This window comes from Puma concolor, chromosome E4 (assembly GCF_028749965.1).
Source record: "Puma concolor isolate L17-30 chromosome E4, mPumCon1.1.hap2, whole genome shotgun sequence".
In the NCBI taxonomy this organism is placed as follows: domain Eukaryota; kingdom Metazoa; phylum Chordata; class Mammalia; order Carnivora; family Felidae; genus Puma; species Puma concolor.
Genome location: NC_141683.1, coordinates 67,256,937 through 67,267,137, shown reverse-complemented (window position 1 = coordinate 67,267,137; position 10,201 = coordinate 67,256,937). Strand labels below are relative to the sequence as shown.

The following is a 10,201-nucleotide window of genomic DNA, read 5'->3' as shown; positions in this document are numbered from 1 at the left end:
TCGTCCCTGATGGGTCTGAGACCCTGGTTGCCATGCCCTTCTCAAGCTGTGACTTCGACAACTTGTCCATTTACCACCAATGCTGGGAAAGAGAATAGGAGGAAATTCTCCCGGAGGCAATGTGGGTGCCAAGCATACTTTTCCCCGGCACCATGGTATATCAGCAGTCCCACCTCCCCCTGATGATCAGAGTCAGTGACCCCAGCTGGGTCCCCAATATGATACAGCCCCAGGACGATGATTCCTTTCCCCTTCTTGCCTCTTACAAGGAGCCTGAAGTGATGGGGCAGCAGCTATAGTGTAACGTTTAATGGAACCAGTGCTGTGTCTCCTAAAGGAAGTGGTTTCCCTCTGGGTACAAGACCTCCAAGTCCACAGAGTCCAGAGCTGGAAGGACAGAAATTTATCGTAGTGATGATAAATATAGCCACTCCTGCTGCCACATTGTTTCCCAGACCCATATATTCTTGCCCCTGGGGACATGCCACTACATAGTAGCGGCTGATTCCGGTATGTTCTGCAACCTGGTGGACGATGCCCCATCCTGGCAAGTTATCGTCTCCAAGCCTGAGCCTCCGTGGCCTCCGTGGCCCCTTCAAAGCCCATTCTGCCCTTCTATCAGGCTGGGAGGGTCCAGTTGACCTCACAGTCACGTGTCCACTTCCACACTCCTTTGGCTATGAAGTGGGTCCCTTGGACTGATATGATGTCATATGGTTTGTCTATCAAAGAGTCTGCAATCCCTCAGAGGGCGGGGCTGCCTATAGGCAGGGAAGGCAAATTCACATCCATATGTATTGATTCCCGTCAAATTAATTGCTGCCCCTTCCAATGTAGAAGGGGTCCAGTGCAATTGACTCACCACAAGTGGCTAAAGGATCACCTTGAGAGGTGGCACCGTACTGGGGACTTAGAGTTGGCTTCTTTTGCTGGCAGGTTGGACATCTGGCAGTTCCAGTAGCTACACTGGCCTTGGTGAGTGACAGTCCATGTGCTTAGCTCATGCATAGCTTCCTCCATCCTTGCCACTATGGCTGCTCTGCTCATGTACCCGTTGTGCCATCACTGGTGTGGCCGATGATGGGCTGGCTGATATCTATCAGTTGTCATTCTTTCTACTTGGTTCTGGTGCCTCTTCCATGGTAGATGTTGTCTAATGGGCATTAAGAGTAGGATTCAAAACCCTTCATACTTTGGGCCATGTCCGTAGGTCCATCAACAACGCATCTTTCTACAAATGTCTTTACCCCCAATCTTCTCGTATTTCCACCCCGGTCTTCTTCTGAGCACTCTGTGAAACTACTCGCCAGGAGTAGGTGATGATGTGCGCTGTCCAGAGATCCGCAAACTGCTAGGATTTCCTTTGCTGTCTTTCAGGGTCTCCCCCTGCAGGGCTGCAAGTCAGCAGTAGTGCAGGTGGGTCCCTTTTTGTCTTGCATCCAAACTCCAGGCGTGAATGTGGCATGACCTTTTCCTTCCCTGTCAACCCTCCATGGTCCTTAAGTGTGAGCTGAGGGAGAAGAACCCATGTAACAGAGGTGAATTCGATCTCTCCTGCAGCTCTCTTTCTCTTGTAATTAAGTCCTGGGCCTCATCCTCTGCTTTTTCTGTGTTCCAGCTGTAGGATAAGAGTCTCTTTATAGGATGCCGAAGAAAGCCGGTTTTCTGATCCTTGATTAATCGTCCTTAGCCTTCCTTGTCTTTCTCCAATGCACCAATGTCCACAGCAGCAGCCATCCATGTCTATAGTTCTTATAATTACTACTTCCCCTGAACTTCCCAAAACTTGAGATATTGCCCCCACATTGCCTTCCACCAACGCCGAAGCCCAGTTCACCGCCACCGGAAGTTCTAACCGCACGGCTATAGCGTGCCAAGCACTACCTCTGCTCCACCTTCTACAGTGTTGGTGTCATGGCCTGTGACTGTGGGTAATCCAGCCCCAAATCCTTTTTAGAGTTGTCTTCTTCAGACCATTCATGGAACCAACTACCCTAGGTTGGAGTGCCCCAAGAAGCAGACTGGAAGCCGGGGATTAGCACACGTTAGATTTCTAAAGGGGGGAGTGTCATCGGATCAACATGGAAAGGGGAGGAAGGAAGAAGGACTAAGACAGGGAGGAGACGAATTGCTTTGCAGATCACAGGAGGGCCTCGGCTGATCCCACCAGGGGCTCTGGGCTGGGATGTGGGCCACCCGGGTTGAGAGTTTGACGTGGGCAAGGTGGTTCCCTTTGGCTGATGGCAATTCGCAGAAGATCATTGAAACAAGAGCAGTCAGCCATCAACACTCCTGACAGCCGGGTGAATGAGTGCCTCAGTCCTGAAGGGGCCTGTGGGCACCCCACCGCAGCATCACTGCATAAGGAGAAGTTTCTTTCTCGGGTGAAAAGATCCAATCAGCACATAACTTCCTCCATTATGAGGGAGGAGACTTAGCCCAGAGAAATTAGACCTAAAAATAGCAGCATTAATGCGACGGTAAGTGCAAAGGGTTTCATGCCATCCCAAGGCTGAAACAGCAGAAATACATTTTTCTCCCACCGCAAGATGTTCTTGTATTTTGTATATTCTGTCTTCTAAATTTCCTGAAAACTTTCAGTGTTACCCATCTGTAAAGATGGGACTTACAGTCCGTCCAGGTGTTGAAACTGACCCTTTGGAAGTGTCTTTTCCAACAAAACAATCCTGGCAGAGGTGAGGATAGGCTGGTCTTTCTCAATTATTCTTCTCTGGATGAATGCTACTGCTCTCACACTTGTGTATCTTCGCAAACTCCTTCTTTGCAGAATGTCTTTTCTTACCCCCTTGTCTTCCTGCGGAATTCAAGACCCTCACCAACTATCCATAGGATTGCCAGATTTACTTTGTAAAAAATACAGGAGGGGCACCTGGGTGGCTCAGTCAGTTTAACATCTGAGTCTTGATTTCAGCTCAGATCATGATCTCACAGTTCGTGGGATCGAGCCCTGAGTCAGGCTCTGTGCTGCCAGTGTGGAGCCTGCTTAGGATTCTCTCTCTCCCTCTCTCCTCCCGGCTTGTACTCTCTCTCTCTCTCAAAATAAACAAATAAACTAAAAAAAATATAGGATATGCAAATACATGTAAATTTCCAATAAACAACAAAAAACTTTTTAGTGTAAGTATGTCCAAATATTCTATGGGATATACTTATACTAAACAATTAACTTGTTTACTTGAAATTCAAAAGTACTGGGCATCCTGTATTTTATCCAGCAAACTTATTCATTCTGTAAGTATTTGTTGAACATCTATCGCATGCCAGAAAGTATTCTAAGCATTGGCAACAGAGCCGTGAACAAAATAACTCAAATTCCAGCTCTCAAAGAGTTTCTATTCAAGCGGAGGGAGTCAGGCCATAGACAGGTCCTCAAGTAAATATACAATAATATCGTTACAGCATAAACAAATGCCACGAAGAAGAATAAAGTGAGGACAGGGGGAAAGGGAGGGGTGGGGTTGCAGGTAAGTTGCAGGTAAGTGCTGTTTTATAAAGTTCTCCCTGGTTCCATGAGCCCTGAAAGAAGTAAGAAAGCAAGCCATGAGGCTTGGGGAGCATGCATTCCAGGCAGAGTGGACCCCAAATACAAGTCTTGGGGGTAGAGGCGTGCTTGGCTTCTTTGAGTGCCAGCAAGGAGAGCAGCGTGGGGGAGGGGTCTGCCAGGAAACCAGGTCAAAGGGGCAGACCATTTTCAGCCTTTTGGCCATTGAGAGCTTTGGCATGTACTCTGGAGAGACGCAGCAGACATTTGACGGGATCTCACATTTCAGAGCAAATCTTCCATTAATAAATAAATATCTGTTAAATTGGGGCGCCTGGGTGGCTCGGTTAAGCGGCCAACTCTTGATTTCGGCGGGTCACGATCTCATGGTTTGTGGGTTTGAGCCCCGCACCGGGCTCTGCACTGACAGTATGGAGCCTGCGATAAGATCAGGGGCGGGGTGTATAGATGGAGAAGAGAGCTCTCAGGACTGAGCTCCGGGTCTCCAAGGGACTAGAAGTCGGGGAGACAAGTGGAACCAGAGAGTCTTCAGCCCAGGAGGAGGAGCTCCGAGAAAGAGTGTCCCAGAAACTCCAGCAGAAAAAGTGCTTCAAGAAAGACGGTGTGATCATTGTCTCAGGGGCTTCTGGAAAGTTCGATGGGGCCTGGCCACTGAGTTTGGCAGCCTGGAATCACTGACCCTCCACAGGAGCTATTTCAATAAGACGGGAGCAGAGAACGGAAATGGTGCGTGAATGGACAGGTTGGCTTATGACAGGAGCGCAGACAGTTCACCAGGAATCACAGAGGGGAGAGGAAGGGCGTGTGTGGGGAGGAGGGCAGGAAGGTGGCGAGAAGCGACGGCCTAAGCACGTGGGAGTCTTTGGCTGACTGCCGTTTCCAGAATCAGAAGCAGCGTGGGTGGTGAAGGAGGGGGAGGATCAGTGAGTGGTTAGCTGGGGAGAGGGGACGGAGGGGTGGGGCGTGGACTGTGCGAGTGCAGAAGGAGAGCCAGACAGCATTAGGACCGCTTGAGATCAGTGGTTCTGAGTTTAAGTCGGGTCCAGCAGCATGGTTGGACGTTTTCTTGGGTCACACTCAGTGGGCCAAGTGCCCACAAGGTGTAGGCAGAGAATCGGATATTAGGCAGGGGTGGAATTTGGTAAGCAAATAGGCCAAAGCAGGAGGGAGGCAAAGGAATGTTTACAGTGATTGCCCAAGCAATCTAAATCGGGTTAGGAGGGAAGCGAGGACATCGGGGGTGAAGGACAGTGAACAGGTGGTAGGGCCCGTGGGTTGGAGGATCCAGGAGGGGTAGGAGGATGGCAGGCATCGGGCCCTGGAGACAGTGCCGGAAAAATAGGAAGTGGAGGTCAGAGGGTGACCCTTGAAAGTGAAAGTTGCAGAGGACCTGCAACGTCCCGGGTGGCCTCTGGTGAATGCAGTGAGTGCTGACATAGGGTCAGCACTCTCTGGAAGAAAGGCAGTCAAGGGCTGAGAGAGCACAGCCCTGGACGAGTGTCTACGTGTGTGAGGAAATCACCAGGAAGGATGGGTTACAGGAGCGGGGCGGACGAGTGTTCTGGTTTCCTATCGCTGGGGTAACAAGTCACCACAAACCGGGCTGCTTAAAACAATACCATTGATGATCTTACGGTTACACAGCTTAGAAGTCGAAAACCAGGGGCGCCTGGGTGGCTCAGTCGGTTACGCATCTGACTTCGGCTCGGGTCATGATCTCATGGTGCACGGGTTTGAGCCCCATGTCCGGCTCTGTGCTGACAGCTCAGAGCCTGGAGCCTGCTTTGTGGATTCTGTCTCCCTTTCTCTCTGCCCCTCCCCTGCTCTGCTCGTACTCTCTCTCTCAAAAATAAATAAAACGTAAAAAAAAAAAAAAAAAAAGAAGTCTAAAATCAGACTCAGTAGTCCTCTAGCAAAGAGGTCAGCAGGGCAGGTTTTTTTCTCAAGGCTCAAGGGCAGAACTTGAGTCTGCTTCTCCCATGTTGGCTGCGGACTCAGACCTGCCTGCCTCTCCCATAAGGACCCGTGACTACACTGGGCCCTTCCAGATAATTCCGCCGCCTTAAAATATTTAACTGAATCCCATCTGCAAAAGTCCCTCCTGCCCCTCATATATTTGCACGTACTAAGCATAGATACGGACAGCTTCGGGGGGGTCATTATCCAGCCTACCACACCAGGCATACATTTTTTCCTCTACGAAGACTTTCCTGATCCTGGCCTTTCCACCTACCCCGGGCTGGGTTGATAAGTATTCCTTTCGGGTCACCGTTGTACCTTCTTAGAACATTCCTGCATCAGAGGATGCGCATTCTCCGAGTATTTACTGTGCTAAGTCCTGGGTTAGTTGCTGTTAATACAAACAGGACACAACATCTTAAAAGTTCTTACCCTAGGGACGCCTGGTGGCTCAGTCAGTTAAGCGTCCGAATTCAGCTCAGGTCGTGATCTCCTGGTTCGTGAGTTCGAGCCCCGCATCGGGCTCTGGGCTGATAGCTCAGAGCCTGGAGCCTGCTTCAGGTTCTCTGTCCCCCTCTCTCTCTGCCCCTCCCCTGCTTGCACTTCTGTCTCTCTCTCTCAGAAATAAATAATAAGCATTAAAAAAAAAATTTCTTTTTAAAGAAAAGAAAATACTGCTCATGTTCCAAACTAGTATATTCGATATTCCTTCAAAACTCCAGGCCTACTTCTTTACAACAGATTATAGAGTCAGAGTTTCCACAGTCAGACTTTATGTAAAGGACAAACATACTTCAGACATTGAAGGAGGACTGATCACAGTTCCTCTGTTTCAGCTCGAGGACAACAACAAAATGCAAAATTACTTGAGGCTATTGGCCACATTTATCAACCATTTCACCCGTCTCTGATGCCAGAGAAAAGCCATCCAAAGGCCAAATTCTACTGTTCTAAAAGAGATAGAAAACACTGGTGTTTCTTTTTTTTTTTTTTTTTAATTTTTTTTTTTCAACGTTTATTTATTTTTGGGACAGAGAGAGACAGAGCATGAACGGGCGAGGGGCAGAGAGAGAGGGAGACACAGAATCGGAAACAGGCTCCAGGCTCTGAGCCATCAGCCCAGAGCCCGACGCGGGGCTCGAACTCATGGATCGTGAGACCGTGACCTGGTTGAAGTCGGACGCTCAACCGACTGCGCCACCCAGGCGCCCCAACACTGGTGTTTCTATGGAGCGCCAGCCGCCTCTAAAATCAGGATGGGTCTAGGTATCTATTCTAGAGAAATTCACGTGCACACCAGCCAAGGGACATGTCCAGGTACGTTCAGTGGAGTACTCTTGGTAAAGCAAAAACGTAAGAGATTGGATTCCATCCACCTTTGGGGATGGGTAGTGACTGGATGGGGCACGTTCTAATTCTTCATCTGGGGGCTGATGACACAAGTGTGTTTAGTTTTGGGAAATATATTAAACTCTGAGGATTTGTACACATTTCTTTTTTTTTTTTAATGTTTATATATTTTTGAGAAAGAGAGACAGACAGAGTGTGAGCAGGGGAGGGGCAGAGAGAGAGGGAGACACAGAACCCGAAGCAGGCTCCAGGCTCCTAGCTGTCAGCACAGAGCCCGACGCGGGGCTCAAACTCGCGAACCGTGTGGTCATGACCTGAGCCGAAGTCGGACGCTTAACCAACTGAGCTACCCAGGTGCCCCTGTACACGTTTCTAATGTAAGTTATACTTCAATAGAAGGCTTTAAAAAATAAACAGGGGCGCCTGGGTGGCTCAGTCAGTTAAGTGTACTACTTCGGCTCAGGTCATGATCTCGTGGTTCGTGGGTTCGAGCCCCACATTGGGCTCTGGGCTGACAGCTCGGAGCCTGGAGCCTGCTTCGGATTCTGTGTCTCCCTCTCCCTCTGCCCCTCCCCTGCTCGCACTCTGTCTCTCTCTCAAAAATAAATTTTTTTAAAAAAATTTAAAGGGGCGCCTGGGTGGCGCAGTCGGTTAAGCGTCCGACTTCAACCAGGTCACGATCTCACGGTCCGTGAGTTCGAGCCCCGCGTCGGGCTCTGGGCTGATGGCTCAGAGCCTGGAGCCTGTTTCTGATTCTGTGTCTCCCTCTCTCTCTGCCCCTCGCCCGTTCATGCTCTGTCTCTCTCTGTCCCAAAAATAAATAAACGTTGAAAAAAAAAATTAAAAAAAAAAATTTAAAAAAAAAGAAAGAAACATACATGAATGAAAGTGTGATAAATAGGGGCGCCTGGCTGGCTCAGTTGGAGCGTGTGACTCTTGATCTTGGGGTTGTGAGTTCGAGCCCTGTGTTGGGTGTAGAGCTTACTTTTAAAAAGTAAGTACAAATATTTAAAAAAGAAAGTGTAATGAATTGTGTGATGGAGGGAAGTACAGGGCACTGAGCAGACCTGAGGAGCCAGCCCTCACCCAGACCAGCTCGGGTGCGACCAACACTGCTGTCACACTCGGCGATTCTGGGAGCATCTAATTGCCAGAAATGTTGAGAACCTCGGGTTTGCTGACCTCTCTTATTTATGGGTTAGCGTTTTAGTAAAGAGCAGTAATTGACCAGAATCAGTACAACAGAAGTCTGAATTTTAGGCCAAGGATGTGCTACTGTGATTCCGAGGTTGTTTAAAAAAGATAAATGGTCTCTAACGCCAAGGACAAAGAAAAGTAGGACAGGCTCGAGGAGAACCTGATAGAGAAGCGCTTCGCAAATAATTAGGGGCTAATTTTAGCCCATCAGCTTACCTATTTTTTCATTTTTCAGTAAAGCTGAGCTCCAGAGTTGTAAAATCTGACCCTGCAGAAGAGACTTGAAAATAACACTGACGATCCGACACCGAGAGCGGGGCCCTGGTGGCATGTCCCTCGTGAAGAGCTACGGCTTTCCTCTTCCTTCTGTTTGTCATTTCTCCCATCGCCATTAGCCGACTTCTCTGGAACATTGCTCGTTGTAAAGTGGGCTCATAACAAACCAAGTCCCAGTCCTAGTAATGCTAAACACCACGAAGAGATGATTTCTTGTCTTTGCGTGGTATGTTCCCTTTAACATATCCTTGATCACAATTAATCGTTTTAATTAGGATACGGCATTGCTGACTCACTTCGCTTAGGGTCTGACGTGGGAGCATTTTCTCCTGTGTAAGACTCTTTGGTCTTACGCCCCCTTGAGCCCATAGTCCCGACTCCTAAAGATTTTGACACGCATTTGTCTCTGTTGAGACTAAGAGCAAATTTTGGCTTTAATAGACACGTTTCTGAATTTTCAAAGTCAGGCTGCATTCTGTTCCTAATATTCAAGTTGATAGCCTTCCCCTCCCCGCAGATGGCGGCCCTCTCCAAATGTGGTGAATGCTTTCGATATCTTTGTCTGAATTACTGATAAAGAACTAACCCCTGAGGATGTCCTCGAGTCGATAAGGAGTCACCGATAATCATTGTTTAGGAATTTTCAATTCTCTAATAGTAGTGTTACCAGTGTCCCAGCTTCTGGTTTAGGGGTTCATGTGACATAGGGTCAACTGCCTTATTCACATCCACAGAAGCTACCTCCTTCCCCCACCCTCCACTCTCCGCCACCCACCACCATATATCCTGCCCCTTTAGCGTAGAAGGAAATAACATTGGTCTGGCATAATCCTCTTTTTACCAACCCCAGCCTTGGCATTCAAAATGTGAGGAAATAAGACCATCTTGCCTGCGTAGCCTCCCCGCAGCAAACCCAGCGCGGTTTCTTCTGAACGGCGCTCACTAATGGCACAGAGAGCCAGCCCCATCACCCAATGCCCGGAAACACATAGGGGGTGAGATATTTACCAGTAAAAGTGGCAGGAATGATTCAAGATCTGAGGTCGGCGGGGTCTGAGAATGACCCATCAGCCACCGTAGCGGCCCTCTGGCTCTGAACCGGCTACAGCGGAAGCCAAGCAAAGTTCCCAGTTTTTATCTAAAACAGAAATGCAGACAATCATCGGGCAAAGACAACGACCTACTCCGTAGTGAGAAGACACACGTTGGTCTGTGTTAAATTATACCTTGACCGTGCGCAGGCAGGCCCCGCGGAGGCCCGATCATTCTACTCTGCTGTAACTTGTCCTGATAATTTACTTTGTGGCTCAAATCCCTGCCTTTTTCGTGGGACTCCCGTGGGAGTTATTTTCACTCACTGGAACCAACTCCTTTTCAAGAAATAAACCTCGTTCTTCCTTCTCCGGTCTGATTTGACCATAACATATGCAGGGGGTGCTCAGGGTCAACTATCTGCTCTTTGGGGTCCTTTTCAGTGTCAGAATCACCGTTTCGCTTGTAAGCAGGGAGCCTTTAGGAACTCGTGTGTGTGTGTGTGTGTTCAGCATTAGAAAATAAATCAAGTAGGGAATAATTTTCAGGATTTAGAAATTCCTTTCTCGTGGAATCCGGAGAATTGAAACTGTCACGTTGAACGTGGCAGGTGACGGCGGGCCCTGGTCCTCCTCCTGGCTGAGAGAGCCGCAGAAGGGTCAGGGCTCTGTGTCCCCTGCTTACAGTTGTGACAGCCCACGGCCCCGTTGGTGCCTCCAGACCAATGCCAGAGGTCCCAGCCCTTAACCACTTCCTTTCCAATGACATGACACATGCCTGGGAACCAAAAGTCTCTAATCTAGAAGGTTCCCCAACTCCCAGGCCCTCTCCCCTCCCCCTCGTCCCCACAGACTGCTGCCCCAT

General features: G+C 49.0%; 1 long non-coding RNA gene across 2 annotated transcripts; it reads left to right on the top strand.

Annotated features, from left to right (window-relative positions):
- Positions 1–6,694: 6,694 nt before the first annotated feature.
- On the top strand, positions 6,695–9,705 carry LOC147572758 (uncharacterized). Of its 2 annotated transcripts, none has more exons than XR_015246021.1 (2): positions 6,695–6,799; positions 8,265–9,705. It is a non-coding gene; the product is annotated as an uncharacterized LOC147572758 (long non-coding RNA). The 2 variants fall into 2 exon arrangements; XR_015246020.1 differs by lacking the exon at positions 6,695–6,799 and adding an exon at positions 7,027–7,209.
- The last annotated feature ends 496 nt before the right edge of the window (positions 9,706–10,201 follow it).